Source organism: Pongo pygmaeus, chromosome 12, assembly GCF_028885625.2.
Source record: "Pongo pygmaeus isolate AG05252 chromosome 12, NHGRI_mPonPyg2-v2.0_pri, whole genome shotgun sequence".
Taxonomy (NCBI): Eukaryota; Metazoa; Chordata; class Mammalia; order Primates; family Hominidae; genus Pongo; species Pongo pygmaeus.
Window position 1 is genome coordinate 23,483,108 of NC_072385.2, and position 18,367 is coordinate 23,501,474.

At 49.4% G+C, this 18,367-nt stretch overlaps 1 pseudogene; it reads right to left on the bottom strand.

The window, feature by feature from the left end:
- Nucleotides 1–3,779: 3,779 nt before the first annotated feature.
- LOC129030109 (ankyrin repeat domain-containing protein 18A-like) overlaps nucleotides 3,780–18,367 on the bottom strand; it is a 50,200-nt pseudogene continuing 35,612 nt past the window's right edge.

Genomic DNA, 18,367 nt, shown 5'->3' on the forward strand with positions numbered 1-18,367 from the left:
AGTATTAAAGACCCAGCACCAGGAGGGAAATGGAATGGCCTGACTTGTGCGTCCTTCATGCTTCCTTCCTCAGTGATACACAAACAGAAACATGGGGCAATTTCGTACAGGGTCCATGGATGAATCAAGAAGCAGCTGCACTGCAGAGCTGGGGTGGAGATAAAATCTGACCCAACAGGAAAGCTAGAAGCAGGTGCTGCTTACCACCGACCACAGTGCAGGTCATGAAGCATAACCAGACCCTGAAGGCACGTCCAGGGCCAGACCAGCTGGCCGGGCTGCCAACATCTTAGTAGAGATCCCAGGAGATCAGATGAGCTGGTGAGAGGGAGAAAAAAAACAGGAAAGCTTCAGAAAATTCCAGAGGACCCATGACACTTAACATCAACTTCCCCCGAGTGGGATCTGTTTGTCATTGCTGGTTCTAAAGAGTTGGTCCCACCACCCCCACCTGCCCATTGCCTAACCAGGGGAAAACTCAGGGTGGGGTCCACAGAAACAATCCCTGTGGAAGGGGAAAGGGTGTTTCTCATCAAAAATCAAGGGAAAACACCACTCGTAAGGAGCAGAGGGGCCTGCAGGGAGAAACAGGATTCTGCTGCTCATTTGGGTATCTGCTTACGAGCAGGAAAGGGGACCATGCAGGATACAGGGGCTAAGTGGACCCTGCGCTGTGGGGCTAGGGGAGCTGGTGCTGCCTCACTGTTGGAGGTGAGCCACTATAGGAGGCTTAGAACCCCTCCCTGCAGCCTCTCCAGTCTAATAAGGGGATGGTAGTGTGGTCAGTGGGGGCATCTGGATGCAGTCAAAAGGTACAGGGAGTGATGTCTCCTCTGGCCTCCTCTTTCAGCTGCAGATTCTCTGAGTTACTGGAACAGCTTCTCCATGGCCCCACCAGTCTGGAGGGTGGTGACAGCTCCCAGATGACGCTAACTCCAGGGCCCTGCACCATCCCTCCTGGTTCCCCTTGGCCCTGCCCACACCTTTGTAAACAGCTTTTTCTTAATGACCCTTCAGCCACTTCGAGGTCCCTGCCAGTACCTGACTGCCACATTCCCCAAAGGGAACAGGCTCCTCAGCACAGGAGCTGAGGTTTCTACAGGCACAGAGAAAACACTGTCCCAACTGTTGGAATGGAGTCGGGAGTGGAAAAAAGAACGTTTTTTCTCAATGCTTAGACTCACCAATTGTTTCATTTTATCATATGAAGGCTGTGTGGCATTTTGAAGTAGAATTAATAATATACATAATTACAAATTATATTCTTAAAAGAAGGTTCTCAGTGCCATGCCTGATGCATGGTGGAACTCCATGATGAGACGTATGAGAAGCCAGGGTGCCATGGTTACAGACAAGGACTCCAGGTACAGACTGCTTGCTTCAAACCTGGACCAGCAGTGTGAATTTTGGCAACTCTCTGTATTGCTCTTTGCCACAGTTTTTTAATCTAACAAACAACTAGAAGTAAAAACAAGCTTATTGTGAAAATTAAATGAATTAAAGTAAGCAGTGCCTACAACACCCCCAGGCACATGGTCAGCACTGAGCATGTTTTTCATTATTACTCTTAATGAGGTAAGAGTAAGAACACAGATGCCAGCCATGAGCCTGGGGTTTCTCTGGCACAGGCATCAGAGACCCTACTTTTAACATCCTCCATTCATTCATTCGACCCTGATAAGGGAGGAGTCTCATGGGATAGAAACAAGCATCCACCTTGGGGCCAGACATCCCATGGTCAAAGTTGAACTCCACCACTGTTCAGCTGGGTGACTTTGGGCAAGTGACTTCCCCTCTCTGATCCTCATATTCCCTTTTGATAAAAACAGCACAATGGCAGGCCTATGGGGATTGAAGGAGCTGACAGAAAAATGTGTGTCTTAGTTTGAATTTCCTGGAAGTAGATCCTGAGGCAAATATTCAAATACAAAAATTCTATTTGGAGATAACTCTAGGATAGTAATTCGACTGCCAGTTCTTCCTTAGGGTGCGAATCCCAGGAAACACCAGTGGAGGAGTGGGGAACTGAGACAGGAAAGGAATGCAGCAGTTAAAGGGACCTTCATCAAGAAAATTTCCCCTGTGGCAGCCAGGACTCAGCCCTCCCAGGTACGTCTGCGAGACAGCACAGAACATTTGCCTCAGAGTCATCCCACCCAAAGCAAGGGAGCTGGGGTATTTATCCACCAATACCCACCAGTCACTCCTCAGGGATCCTTCCAAGGGCATGATTCCTCCAGAATGTCTTGCCTGAGCTGCAAGGATCAGACCCGGGGTTGAGGACAAGGCCCCTGACAGTGCCTCCAGCAATGAGCAGGAACACAGCCTGGTGTGGAGAGTTTCAGTCAGTGATTCCAACTCATACACACACTCACACACCACAGTCTAACCCCAACAAAGTGTGTATGTACATACACATACATGCATACATGACGGTTACCCACTTTGATCCTGGTGACTCCATGGGATATACAGTAAGGCAGAAATCAGAGGGAAGAGCAGAATTAAGGGGAGTGAAAATCTTAAGAACAAAATGCAAGTTTAGGCAGAAAATGAAGGGGGAAGAGGAGTGGTCTGGACACCAAATGCCAGCTGGGTGGCACCTGCTCTACACACACTGTCACTAATTATCCAAGAAGCTTCATGGGGTAGAAGAAATTCCCTCAATTTACAGATTACAGAAATGTAGTTCAGAAAACTGATTTTTACTAATATCTCAGGAAGCTAGTGGGTGATAGATATGGACTCCCAGATCTTTCTATCCACAAAGCCTATAAGTTCTCCCTTGTTAGGCAGGCTGCATACCAGGCCCTGCTTCTGGGCTCTGCTCCTTTTCTGCTAGGCAATCATGGCAGAATTGACAGAAATGTTATCCCCCTTCACCACCTGGAGCAGAGCCAATGAGAGGAGCTGGGGAATAGGCCATGAGGCCCTGCACCCACCATTCAATGTCTTCAGGATTGCGGTCCCTCAGAACTCTTGCACCACGTGATGGCATCACTCCTGGGTGTCTTCTGAGGTTGCATAGGATTCAGTAGAGGCCACTGGCTGTGTGGTCATATCCTAAGAGGCAGCCACGCAGGCTTGGGTCTCTTGGCTGCTTCAGCGCCAGAGGTTGGACAGTGCCCATGCACTGAGGCCCTTGGGAGAATGGGAGGAGGGAAAGGAAGGGCAGAATAGAGTGACGTAGTGTCCATCCACCATGTCCCTGGATGAAGAAACCCACACCAGTACCACTGGTACTCATGAAGATGTCAACCTCCATTTATATGTCCTCATCTGACAACTCCTTCCCATTTTCATCCTGGAGACAAGACCTCTGAACACACTAGCTCTGAGGACACCTGAGTGTAACCTGAGACAGTCCTTGAAGACCATTCATCCAAGCAGGATCCCTCCCTTGCCATCTCCAGACCTGCCCCACAAGCTCCCTCCCTGGTCTCCTGGCTCTTGTTCACTCCTTCCAGGCAGCCTTCTACAGTCATCTCTAAAACTTATCTCACTGTGCCTCCTTTATCCAGCACCTTCCATGGCTCCCCAGAGCCTTTCAGATCAAGTTCAAGTTCTTTGATCAGACACTTGATCTCAAGCTGCATTCTACCTCCCAAATTAAGATCCTGGAGAAGCCAACTTGCCCAGCACAAGTGCATCACTGAAGTCCCAAGTCTTGAACGTGGCCTTGGCCTTGAGGAAGTCATCAACACCCTGGCTAGTGAGGGTGCAGTGCTGCTCCAGGATGATGGTGTCTAAAGTTGTGCACCAAGTCACAGGCCCTGCAGAAGCATCACCCCTCAGGAATGGGTAGTACAGGAAGTCCATGCACAGGCAGATCTGCTGGTGCCGTTACACTATGAGGGCACTGAGCTCAAATACGGTGGCAATATATTCACTGGGATTCCTGCAAGGTGAGGCTGGGGAGAGGAAGCAGCTCCATAACACATATGAAACCCTGGAAACCCTTCTCAGCCAGAATCTCAGGACCACATTACACCCAGAAACAGGTGCCCTCTGAGCACACTTGTCTCTCTGTCTCCCACTCTAAGCTCCCTCCTGGCCCCCCATGCCCCAGCCTGGCCCAGAGCTTAGAGCCCAGTAAGTGTTCGGTCCATGGTGTTGACTGCTCCCTGGGCCAGGAGAGCCCTTGGTGGCTCTGGGACTCCTCCTGTGGAACCCCTGCCTCTGCCTTGGGACCTCCCAATTCCCATGGGAAGCCCCCATGGCTCTGGATTGCCCCACCTGCCCTGGGATCCTCCAGCCCCATAGGTCTTACTTGATGCCTTAGCCCTCCAAGAACATGACATGTTTCTCAGAATGTGGCTGATGTCCAGGGCCATCTGTGGATGTTTGCTGGGAACCTCTTGCTGATTTCTTTTGTGTCTGTAGGGCGGGGCCAAGAGGAGAAACCAGACCAGCCTCAGAATGGACAAAAGACTCACTGCCACAACGACAACAACCACCAAACAGTCAGCAGTGCTTCTGAAAGAAAAGGAGGTTTCATTCTGCAGAAATCTCCTTGTTTGGCTTCTCTCTGAAGCCAGGGAGGGGTACCAATCCCTGCATACCTGTGGTGCCTACATTACCATCTGTGCCTAGGATGTGCAATGGACCCCTGCTCCCACTGCAGGGTTGACGTTCCCTCCAGCTGGAGACCTGGGCTCCTGACACCGCCTGGTCTCTTTGTCCTGCTCTGGATGAGAGTGCAAAGGCTGTATCTGGTATTTCCCTAGGTCCTTGGTTTCCACCTTCTAAACATCCAGCAGGAGTGACCATGCCCAGCACCACACCTGAAATGGGACTCCCTTGTGGAGCAGCCGAGACATCTACAGATGGAAGAGTGCTCTGGTGAGACAGGCCACAGGGGTCCCTGGGGAGGATTGGGGGCCAGAGGATTCTGGAGGTTTCCAGGCTTGGGCTCTGTGGGAACTCTGATCTGGACCTATTTTTTTCATTTAGGTCACCAAGAGACAACCCCTAACCCCTGAGCAAGGCATGGTCCAAGCTCTGGCATGAGATTCTCTTCCAGCAACGCAATGCTTGCAGGGACAGGTACAAAAGCTGGTGACCAGGCCTGCTGTCCCCCAGGTAAGGACAGTGTGCTACCCACCCACTGAGAGGTGGTGCCAGGCCACAGCACTGGGTGCCTGTATCACTGGCTCCGCAGACACCGGTCATGGAGGTCCCACGGGGGTCCTCCCCTCTCCACATTACCTTCTTCCTGCTCCTAGATTTCTTCTAGTCATTAAGCACGTTGAGCCATTTTTCTGTGCATCCGATCTGACATTTTTGCTCTCAGATGAAACAAGACAAAGTAAGCTGAGCCACCAGGATTCCTGGAGGGAACCTTGGATGCTGGGTCTTGGGCTCCAGGGCACTGATGGGAAGGAGCCAGGGAAGGACAAACACTGGGGCTGAGCCCCTGTGACCCAATAGCCACTTGTGGCCTGTCCTTATGGTCCCAAGACACCCTGTCCTCAGTCCACAGACACCATGGGCTTTGGTCAGGTCCCAGCCTCCCAGTAGTGTCCCGGCACTAGCGGGTGCTGACCCCTGAGCCACAGCCACAGTTCTGGGTTTGGGGTTTGGTAAAACCACCTCAGGGACAGAGTTCTGGGGCCGGGTTTGGCAGGAACCAAGGCGCCTCCCAGGGATGGTGTGTCACTCCTACTTGCCATGAAATGTGCACACAGGCTGTCCCCCTGCCTGTCCCATCCTGCTGGACAGGATGGAGGAAGTGAGGGAACAGGCAGGGTGGAGAGCTGGGGTGCAGGGAGAGGCAGGTACATGCTGGGAGGTCAGGCCCTGTGAGGGCTGTGGGGGCATGAGGTGGAGTGGGCTCCAGGTGCACCCTCAGTGCACTGGGCAGGTCTCAGGCCAGGCTCCCTGGATCCCTGCTGGGTGATGCAGTCACTCCCTGGGGGACTGTTGTCAGACCATGGCCACCCACCCTGGGCAGCACCGTCCCATCCCAGGACTGGACTTTCTGAGTCCTAAGACAGGACAGCACTGTCCAGGCCTGACAGACTGGGAAGACCTGTTAAGTCCTCCATCCCTAGACCAGCCTTCCAACAGCAGGGACAGTCTCCTACATTTACCTTCAGGGCACTGACTGATCCATCTCACTCTAAGGCAACCAAGGCAGAGCTGAAGACCTGTGCCAGGCTGGGAGCCAGTCCCCTCCCTAAATAGGCCTTACGGAAGCCTCATCCCTGTCCCAGTGCACAGCAAGTTTCAGCCCAGGAGACACATAGGGAAGGGAGGATGGGGCCTCCCCAGTGGCTGACCCTGGAAAAGCGGGACCTGGGAGAAGAGGGAGTGCAGGGCTGGCAGGGGATGCTCCAGGCCCATGAAGAGCTCAGGCTGCACCATGGGGCTGCCCCTCCTGGGCTGGAGGCTGTGCCCTCTGCAGGATCTGAGGAAGTCCAGTCCTGAGATGGGACAGTGCTACTCAGGGTGGGTGGCAGTGCCTGACAACAGTCCCCCAGCAAATGACCACATCACCCGGCCAGGGTCCAGGGAGCCTGGGCCAAGACATGCCCAGTGCACTGAGGGTGCACCCGGAGCCCACCCCACCTGACATCCCCACAGCCCTCACAGGGTCTGACCTCCCAGCATGCACCTGCCTCTCCCTGAAACCCAGCTGCCCACCCTGCCTGTTCCCTGGCCTCCTCCATGGTGTGCAGCCCATAGACTGTGAGCATCTCTCCGGCCACTCTGGTCCTTCCTTTACCTTTGTCCTGTCAGAGTCTCTGAGCAAGATCTCCCAGGTCCATCCAAACACCTGCTTTGTCCACTTGTGATTGGACCATTGAACACCACTGGGCCATCCCAGCTGTCCACAGGGCCCTCCATAACATGCATTTCCCCTGACACCTCCCAGCAGTGCTCAGCAGCCCACACTGACCAGGCGCCTGCTGACCAGATCCAGCATATCAGATCCTCCCCGACCACACCCTCACTGATTAGACCCCCATCACCAGGCCTCACTAACTAGATTCCCGCTGACAGGCCCACAATGAACAGGACTCCACTGATGAGGACCTTACTGACAAGGCCTCACTGGCAAGGCCTCGCTGACCAGGTCCTTACTGACAAGGCCTCACTGATCAGGTTCCACTGATCATGACCCCATTGCCTGGTCCCACAGATGAAGCCCCACTGACCAGGCCTCCAGGGAATAGGCTGCCAGTGACCAGGCCCCTGCTAACCAGGCCTGAGGTGACCAGATGTCCCTGACTGGGACCCTACTGAGTATGCCCCACTGAACAGGCAAGCACTGCTCAGATCCCCGCTGACCAGGTCACCCTGTAGACCAGTGCTACAAAAGCCACCACTGATCAAGTCCTCTCTGACCAGGCCCCCACTGATTAGGTTCCAATGACCAGCCTGCCCTGACCAGGGCCCCACTGACAAGTGCCTCTCCTGACTAGGTCCCAAGTGACCAGGCCTCCACTGAATAGCATCCCTTGACCTGGTCACCAGTAACCCAGCCCAATCTGACAAGGCCACCACTAAATCTCAGCTGACAAGGTCTCCAATGACCAAGTCCCACAGCCCAGGTTTGCACTGACCAGACACCAGACATTTGTCTGCCACTAGGAACCCACTCACCAAGACCTGCACTACTAGATCCCTCTAATGAGACCCTCTCTAAGCAGACCCCTGCTGACCACCCCCCACTAAATAGGCCTCACTGACCAAGTCCCAACTGACTAGGTCCACTGAGCAGGCCCACACTGATCAGGCCCCTCCTAACCATATCAGAAGGCCAAGCAGCAATGAGATGTTTCATATGGCAGGAGTAGGAGCAAGACAGAGAGAAGAAAGAGGTGTGACATCCTGTTAGACAACCAGATCACATGAGAACTCACTATCAGGAGATCAGCATCAAGAAGACTAACCAACGGTGAAGGATTCTCCCCCCACACCACCGCCCACTGTTTCCAGGCAGAAGCCTCCTGCAGAGGCAGAACCTCTTAGGAAACTTCCACTATGGCAGTGCAGAAGGAAAATATAGGCTTTGAGCCCCCACACAGGAGGCCAGCATCCTCCAGACTCCAGATTCATAAGCCCACCAACAACTCACACCCTCAGTATGGAAAAGCTACAGGCACTCCACACCAGCCCAACCCATGAGAACAGCCATGTGGGCTACATCCTGCAAAGCCACAGGTGTACTGTCCTAGTAGAGGTTTCCAATGAGCCTCTGCCCCTGAAGCAGGTTACTCCCACCCTCCCACCACCCTACTGATGACCTCCTCCTCCCCACACTGCCCCTCCTTTTCCTTCTACCCCAACCCCCTCCCATCCAAGATTAAATCACCTCCCACCTGGCCCACCTCCAACTTTAAGGATGACACGTGAGTTTTATAGGGACACACAGCCAACCCATATTATTCTGACCCTGCTACCCCAGAACCTCATGTCCTTCTCACAGAGCAAAACACAACCATGCCTTTTCAAAAGTTTCCAAAAGTCTTAACTCATTCCAAATGTAAAAATTTCAAAGTCTCATCTGAGACAAGGTTACAGTCCCTTCTGCCAATGAGTCCCTGAATTTAAAACGGATTTCTTTTCCTTCAAGGTACAACAGGCATTGGGTAAGGTTTCTCAATCCAAAGGGAAGAAATTTCCCAGAAAAATAACACAAATGCAAGTCCAAAACCCAGCAGGACAGTATTCACTCAATCTCACAGCTCCATAATCATCAAGAGAACTCACTATCATGCAGAAAGCATTAAGGAGATAGTGTTTAACCATTTACGAAGAATCCAACCCCCACCCTCATCTTTCACCCCCACCCACAAAATAATCTCCCCCATTCTCCCCACACCCCTACCTCCAACACCCACTCTTCTCCATGATTAAATCACCTCCCACCAGGCCCCACCTTTAACATTCCCCATTACAATTCCATGAGAGTATTGGTAGGGACACAAAGTCAAACCATATTATTCTGACTTGGGTCTCCCCCAGTCTCATATCCTTGTCACACTACAAAATATAATGATGCCTTCTGTAAGTCCCCCCAAAGTCTTAACTCATTCCAGCATTTACTGAAATGTCCAAAGCCCAAAGTCTCAGTCCCTTCTGCCCCCCATGAACCTCTGAAATACAAAGCAAGTTAACCGCTTCCAAGGTGCAATGATTGTACAGGCGTTGGGTAAGCATTCTCAGCCAAAAGGAAAAAATTTGCCAGAAAGAAGCACAAAACACAGATGGGACTTACAGATCCCATGCAAGTCAAAAACCCAGCAGGCCAGTCATTGAATCCTACAGCTCCCAAATCATCTTTTCTGAATCTATATCCCACATCTGGAGCACAGGGGTGGATGGCTGGGCTCCCAAGGCCTTGGGCAGCTCAGCATCTGTGGCTGTACAGGGTCTATCCCCCACAGGTGCCCTCATGGACTGGGCTGGTGTGGAGTGCCTGTAGCTTTTCCACACTGAGGGTACAAGGTGTTGGTGGGTCTATGAATCTGGGGTCTGGAAAATCGTGCATCCCTGTGTGGGGGCTCCAACCCTATATGTTCCTTCTGTACTGCCCTAGCAAAGGTTTCCCATGAGGCTCTGCCTCTTGGAAAAGCTTCTGCCTGAACACCAGGTTTTTCCATACATACTCTGGAGTCTAGACAAAGGCTCCCAAGCCTCTAGTTTTGTGCTCTGTGCACCTGCTGGCTTAACACTATGTGGAAGCCACCAAGGCTTGAAGCTTGCACCCCTGAAGCAGTGATGCAAGCTGTACCTGTGCATCTTTCAGCCATGGCTGGAACTGGAGCTGGAGCTGGAGCTGCAGGGATGCAGGCAGCAGTGTCCTGAGGACGGACACAGCAGTGCGACCATGGGACTGACCGAGGAAAGCATTCTTTGGTCCTAGAACTCAGGGCCTGTGACAGCAAGCTCTGCTGCAAAGGTCTCTGAAATGGTTTCAAGGCCTTTTAAACATTGTCTTAGCTATTAGCACTGGGCTCCATTTTATGCAAATTTCTGAAGCCTTCTTGAATTTTCCCACTGAAAATCAGCTTTTCTTTTTGACCACTTGGCCAGGCTGCAAATTTTCCAAACTTTTAAGCCCTGCTTCTCATTTAAATATGTTTCAACTTGAGGTCATTTATTCAGTCACACAGAAGACCACAAGCTGTTCAAAACAGACAAGACACCTCTTGAGCTTTGCTGCCTACTTCATTTCACCAGATATACCCTAAATCATCACTCTCAAGTTCAAAGTTTCAGAGGTCTCCAGGGCAGGGACACCATCCACCAAGTTCTTTGCTAAGGCAAAACAAAAGTCACCTTGACTCCTGTTCCCAGTAAGTTGCTCATTTTCATCTGAGACCTTCTAAGCCTGGCCTTCACTGTCCATCCTTCAGTCACTCTTTTAATTTTAGCTATGTAACAAGTCTCTATGGTCACCCTTTTAATTTAATATGTCTCTACAATAGTCCAAATTTTCCCTCATCTTTCTGTCTTCTTCCAAGCCCTCCAAACTGTGCAGCATCTGGTTGTTACCCACTTCTGAACCTGCTTCTACATTTTCAGCTACCGTTGTGGCAGCCTGGCAATGTGGTAAAAAAAGAAAAGTCCATTTTCAGGGGGAAAATTCAAGAAGGCTTCAGATATTTGCATATAAAAGAAGCCAAATGCTAATAGTAAAAAAAAAATGAGGAAAAAACCTTGAGGGCATTTCATAGCTCCACTCTACAGTACAAACTTTCTGTAATATTATTTTTAAAAGAGGTTTAACTGGCTCATGTTTCTGCAGGCTGTAAAGGCAGCAAGTGGCTTCTGCTTCTGGGAGGACTCAGGAAGCCTCCCAATCATACCAGAAGGCCAAGTGACAATGAGATGTTCCATATGGCAGTAGTAGGAAGAAGACAGAGAGAGGAAAGAGGTGCCACACCCGGTTATACAACCAGATCTCGAGATTTCACTATCAGGAGATCAGCATCAGGAAGATTAACCAATGGTGAAGGATCCACCCACACCACCCCCACTGTTTCCAGGCAGAAGCCTCCTGCAGAGGCAGAACCTCTTGGAGAACCTCTACCAGTGCAGTGCAGAAGGAAAATATGGGCTTGGAGCCCCCACACAGGAGGCCACCATCCTCCAGACCCCAGATTCATAGACCCACCAACAGCTTGCACTGTCAGCATGGAAAAGCTACAGGCACTCAACACCAGCCCAGCCCATGACAGCAGCCATGGGGGCTACACCCTGCAAAGCCACAGGTGCACTGCCCTAGTAGAGACTTTCCATGAGCCTCTGCCTCTGCAGCAGGCTATTCCCCCTTCCTACTACCCACCACCCTCTCACTACCCTACTAACAACCTACTCTTCACCCTACCCACCCCTTTTCCTTCCACCCCCGGCCCCCTTCCATCCATGATTAAATCACCTCCAGCCAGGCCCCACCTCCAACATTAAGGATTACAATTCACATGAGTTTTGGTAAAGAAACACAGCCAAATCATATTATTCTGACCCTGATCCCCCACAGTCTCATGTCCTTCTCACAGAGCAAAATATTTTCATGCCTTTTCAAAAGTTTCCAAAAGTCTTAACTCATTCCAACATTAACTCAAATGTAAAAAATTCAACATCTCATCTGAGACAAGTCTACAGTACCTTTTGCCTAAGAGTCCCTGAATTTAAAAGGATGTTCTTTTCTTTCAAGGTACAATAATGGTACAGGCTTTGGGTAAGCTTTTTCAATCCAAAGGGAAGAAATTTCCCAGGAAAAAAACACAAATGGGACCACAAGCCCAATACAAGTCCAAAACCCAGGAGGCCAGTACCCTTTCAATCTTACAGCTCCAAAATCATGAAGAGAACTCACTATCACAAGGACAGCAATAAGGACATAGTGTTTAATCATTTGTGAAGGATCCACCCCCCATCCCCAATTTTCACTCCTCACCCGCACCATAAATCCCCCATTCTCCCTACCCCCGATCTTCCAACCCCCACTCTCCACCGTGATTAAATCACCTTCCACCAGGCCCCACCTTTAACATTCTGATTACAATTCCACATGAGTTTTGGTAGGGACACAGAGCTGAATTTTATTATTCTGTCCCTGGCTCCCCAAATCTCATGTCCTTCTCACATTGCAAAATACAATGATGCCTTCCCTACAGTCCCCTAAAATCTTATATCATTACAGCATTTATACAAATGTTCAAAGCTTAAAGTCTCATCTGACACAAGGCTACAGTTGCTTAGGCCCATGAGCCTCTGAAATACAAAGCAAGTTAACTACTTCCAAGGTACAATGCTTGTACAGGCATTGGGTAAGCATTCCCAGCCAAAAGGAAGAATCTTGCCAGAAAAAACAAAACACAGATAGGACTTACTGGCCCCATGAAACTCCAAACCCAGAAGGCCAGTCATTCAATCCTACAGCTCCAAAATCATCCCTTTTGAAACCTTGTCCCATATCCATGGAACAGGGTTATGAGGGCTGGGCTCCCAAGGCCTTGGGCAGCTTGGCACCTGTGGCTTTGCAGGGTTTATGCCCCACAGCTGCCCTCATGGGCTTGGCTGGTGTTGAGTGCCTGTGACTTTTCCCCACTGAGGATACAAGTTGTTGGGGGGGTCTATGAAACTGGGGTCTGCATGATGGTGGCCTCCAGTGTGGGGGCTCCAATCCCATATTTTCCTTCTGCACTGCCCTAGTAGAGGTTTCATATAAGGCTCTGCCTTTTGGGGATGCTTTTGCCTGGACACCAGGCATTTCCATACATCTTCCAAAACCTATAGAGAGGTTCCCAAGCCTCTAGTCTCATGCTCCATCTACCAGTGGCTTAACACTATGAGGAAGTTACCAAGGCTTCTAGCCAGCACCCTCTGAAGCAGTGACCCAAGCTGTACCTGTGCATCTTTCAGTCATGGCTGGAGCTGGAGCTGGAGCTGCAGGGATGCAGGCAGCAGTGTCCTGAGGCTGCACACAGAGCGGGGTCATGGAACCGGCCCAGGAAACCATTCTTCTCTCTTAGGCCCCAGGGCCTGTAACAGCAAGGGTTGCTGCAAAGGTCTCTGAAATGCCTTCAAGGCCTTTTCCCTACTGTCTTGGCTATTAGCACTGGGCTCCTTTTCATGCAAGTTTCTGAAGCCTTCCTCAATTTTCCCCCTGAAAATCAGCTTTTCTTTTTGACCACGTGGCCAGGCTGCAAATTTTCCAAACTTTTGAGTTCTGTTTCTCATTTAATTTAAGAGTTGGGACTCATTTAATGTAAGTCCCATCCAGAGGTCTTTTCCTCCATCACACATAAGAGCACAGGCTGTTCGATGCAGACAGGACATCTCAAGCTTTGCTGCCCAGTTCATTCCACTCAGTAAATCATCACCCTCAAGTTCAAAGTTTCACAGATCTCCAGGGCAGGGTCACTGTGCAGCCATATTCTTTGCTAAGAAAACAAAAGTAACTTTGACTTCTGTTCCCAGTAAGTGCTTCATTTTCATCTGAGACCTTCTAAGTCTGGCTTTCACTGACCATTTTCCTGTGAGCCTTCTGATCACAAGTGTTTAACAATTCTTTACAAAGATCCAAACTTTCATTCATCTTCTTGTCTTCGAAGCCCTCCAAACTCTCCCAACCTCTGTCTGCTACTCCCTTCTGAACCTGCTTCTACATTCTCACTATCTTTGCCACAGCCTGGCAAAGTGGTAAAGGAAGACAAATCCATTTTCAGGGGGAAAATTCAAGAAGGCTTCAGATACTTGAATGAAAAGAAGCTGAGTGCTGATTGCCAAGACATTAGGGAAAAACTATTAAATGAAGACATTTAATAGTTCCACTTTGCACTACTAATTTTCTCTATGATCATAAAGAAAAGAGGTTTAATTGGCTCATGATTCTGCAGGCTATAAGGAAACATAATGGCTTCTGAATCTGGGAGGACTCAGGAAGCCTCCCAATCATACCAGAATGTCAAGGGGCAATGAGATGATTCATGTGGCAGGAGTAGGTGCAAGACAGAGAGAGGAAAGAGGTGTCACACCCTATTATACAGCCAGATCTCATGAGAACTATCACAAGGTCAGCATAATGAAAATGGTGCTTAAACGTTGGTGAAGGATCAACCACCCACCCCACCTCCCACTGTTGCCAAACAGAAGCCTGCTGCAGAGGCATAGCCTCCTGGAAAACCTCTACTAGGGCAGTGTGGAAGGAAAATATGGGCTTGGAGCCCCCACGCAGATGGCCACCAACCTCCAGACCCCAGATTCATAGACCCACCAGCAGCTCACACCCTCTGTGGAAAAGCTACAGGCACTCAACACCAGCCCAGCCCATGAGAGCAGCTGCAGGGGCTAAACCCTGCAAAGCCACAGGTGCACTGCCCTAGTAGAGGTTTTCCATGAGCCTTTGCCTCTGTAGCAGGCTACTCCCCCTTCCTACTACCCCCCACTCACCCACCATTCTACTGCCAGCCTACTCCTCCCCACCCTAACCAACCCTTTTCCTTCCACCCCCAACTACCTCCAATCCATGATTAAATCATCTCCCCCAGACCCCACCTTCAACATTTGGAATTACAATTCCACATGAATTTTTATAGGGACACACAGCCAAACCATATTATTCTGACCCTGATATTCCAGAGTCTCATGTCCTTATCACAGAGTAAAATACAATCATGCCTTTTCAAAAGTTCCAACAGCCTTAACTCATTCCAAATGTAAAAAGTTCAAAGTATCATCTGAGACAAGGCTACTGTCCCTTCTGCCTATGAGTCCCTGAATTTAAAAGGGATTTCTTTTCTTTCAAGGTACAATGATGGCACAGGCATTGTGTAAGCTTTCTCAATCCAAAGGGAAGAAATTTCCCAGAAAAATAATACAAATGGGACTGCAGGCCCAATGCAAGTCCGAAACCCAGCAGGACACTTATTCACTCAATCTCACAGCTCCAAAATCATCAAAAGAACTCACTATCATGTGGACAGCATTAAGGAGATAGTGTTTAAACATTTGTGAAGAATCCACCCCCCCACCCTCGTCTTTCACTCCCACCCACAAAATAATCTCCCCCATTCTCCCCACACCCTTACCTCCAACCCCCACTCTTCTCCATGATTGAATCACCTCCCACCAGGCCCCAACTTTAACATTCACCATTGCAATTCCACATGAGTATTGGTAGAGACACACAATCAAATCATATTATTCTGGCCCTTGCTCCCGAAATCTTGTATCCTTGTATCCTTGTCACACTGCAAAATACAATGATGACTTCTCTACTGTCCCCCAATGACTTAACTTATTCCAGCATTTACTGAAATGTTCAAGGACTTACAGACCCCATGCAAGTAAAAAACCCAGCAGGCCAGTCATTGAATCCTACAGCTCCAAATCATCTTTAGATCTAGAGCACAGGCATGTGATGGCTGGGCTCCCAAGGCCTTGGGCAGCTCTGCACCTGTGGCTGTGCAGGGTCTATCCCCCAGAGCTGCCCTCCTGGGCTGGGCTGGTGTGGAGTGCCTGTAGCTTTTCCACGCTAAGGATGCAAGCTGTTGGTGGGTCTATGAATCTGGGGTCTGGAGAATGGTGCCTCCATGTTTAGGGACTCCAGCCCTATATTCTCCTTCTGTACTGCCCTAGTAAAGGTTTCCCATGAGGCTCTGCCTCTTGGAAAAGCTTCTGCCTGAACACCAGGTTTTTCCGTACATACTCTGGAGTCTAGACAAAGGCTCCCAAGCCTCTAGTTTTGTGCTTTGTGAGGCTGCTGGCTTAACACTATGTGGAAGCCACCAAGGCTTGGAGCTTGCACCCCTGAAGCAGTGATGCAAGCTGTACCTGTGCATCTTTCAGCCCTGGCTGGAGCTGGAGCTGCAGGGATGCAGGCAGCAGTGTCCTGAGGCTGCACATAGAGGGGGGTCATGGAACTGGCCCAGGAAACCATTCTTCTCTTCTAGGCCCCAGGCCTATGATAGCAAAGGCTATCATATGCAAAGGTTTCTGAAATGGCTTCAGGGCCTTTTCCCTATTGTCTTGGCTATTAGCACTGGGCTCCTTTTCATGCAAATTTCTGAAGCCTTCCTCAGTTTTCCCCTGAAAATCAGCTTTTCTTTTTGACCGCTTGGCCAGGCTGCAAATTTTCCCAACTTTTGAGTTCTGTTTCCATTTAATATAAGAGTTGGGACTCATTTAATGTAAGACCCATCCAGATGTCATTTCCTCAGTCACACATAAGGGCACAGGCTGTTTGATACAGACAGGACACCTCTTGAGCTTTGCTGCCCAGAAGTTCATTCCATCAGATACGCAGTAAGTCATCACCCTCAAGCTCAAAGTTTCACAGATCTCCAGGACAGGGAGATCTTTGTTCTTTGCTACAGCAAAACAAAAGTAACCTTGGCTCCTGTTTGCAGTAAGTTCCTCATTTTCATCTGACAGCTTCTAAATCTGATCTTTACTGTCTATTTTCCTATGAGCCTTCTGATCACAAGTATTTAACAATTCTTTACAAAGATTCAAACTTTCCCTCATCTCCCTGTCTTCAAAGCCCTCCAAACTCTCCTGAACTCTGTCTGCTATCCCCTTCTGAATCTGATTCTACATTATCAGCTATCTTTGTCACAGCCTGGCAATGTGGTAAATGAAGACAAGCCCATTTTCAGTGGGAAAATTCAAGAAGGCTTCAGATACTTGAATGAAAAGAAGCTGAGTGCTGATTGCCAAGACATTAGGGAGAAAGCCTTGAAGACATTTAATAGATCCACTTTGCAGTAATAATTTTCTCCATGATCATAAAGAAAAGAGGTTTAATAGGTTAATGATTCTGCAGGCTGCATCTGAGAGGACTCAGGAAGCCTCCCAATCATAGCAGAATGTCAAGGGGCAAGGAGATGTCTCATATGGCAGGAGTAGGAGCAAGGCAGAGAAAGGAAAAAGGTGTCATGCCCCATTATACAAGCAGATCTCATGAGAACTCACTATCACAAGGTCAGCAGCAAGAAGACGGTGCTTAAACATTGGTGAAGGATCTGCCCCACACCCCCAACTCCCACTGTTTCCAAGCAGAAGCCTCCTTCAGATGAAGAGCCTCTTGGAAAACCTGTATTACAGAAGTGCAGAAAGAAAATATGGGCTTGGAGCCCCCACGCAGGTGGCCACCAACTTCCAGACCCCAGATTCATAGACCCACCAACAGCTCACGCCCTCAGTGTGGAAAAGCTACAGGCCCTCAATACCAGCCCAGCCCACGAGAACAGCTGAGGGGCTAAAACATGCAAAGCCACAGGTGCACTGCCCTAGTAGAGGTTTTCCATGAGGCTTTGCCTCTGCAGCAGGCTACTCCCCCTTCCTACTACCCCCCACCCTCCCACCACCCTACTGCCAACCCACTCCTCCCAATCCTACCCATCCCTTTTACCTTCCACCACCAACCTGCTGTCCATAATTAAGTCACCCGCTTCAACATTAGGGATTACAATTCCACATGTTTCAGAGGGACACACAGGCAAACCATATAATTCTAACCCTGATATTCCAGAAGCTCATGTCCTTATCACAGAGCAAAATACAATCATGACAAAAGTTTGCAAAAGTCTTAACTCATTCCAAATGTAAAAATTTCCAAGTCTCATCTGAGACAAGGCCACAGTCCCTTCTGCCTATGAGTCCCTGAATTTAAAATGGAATTCTCTTCTTTCAAGGTACAATGATGGTATGGGCGTTGTGTAAGCTTTCTCAATCCAAAGGGAATAAATTTCCCAGAAAAATAACACAAATGGGCCCACAAGTCCAATGCAAGTCCAAAACCAAGCAGGACAATTTTCACTCAATCTCACAGCTCCAAAATAATCAAGAGAACTCACTATCCTGTGAAAAGCATTAAGAAGACAGTGTTTAACCATTTGTGAAGGATCTGCTCCCCCATCTTTCAATCCCACCCACAAAATAATCTCTCCCATTCTCCCCACACCCTTACTTCCAACCCCCAATGCTTCTCCAAGATTAAATCACCTCCCACCAGGCCCCACCTTTAACATTCCCCGTTACAATTCCACATGAGTTTGGTAGGGATGCAGAGCCAAATCATATTATTCTGACCCTGGCCCCCATATCTCAGGTTGTTCTCACACTGCAAAATACAATGATGCCTTCTCCACAGTTTCCCAATGTCTTAACTCATTCCAGCATTTACTGAAATGTCCAAAGCCCAAAGTCTCTTCTGAGACAAGGCTGCAGTCCCTTCTGCCCCTGAGCCTCTGAAATACAAAGCAAGTTAACTACTTCCAAGGTACAATGATTGTACAGGCATTGGGTAAGTGTTCCCAGCCAAAAGGAAAAAAATTGCCAGAAAGAAGCACAAAACATAGATGGGACTTACAGACCCCATGCAAGTCAAAAGCCCGGCAGGACA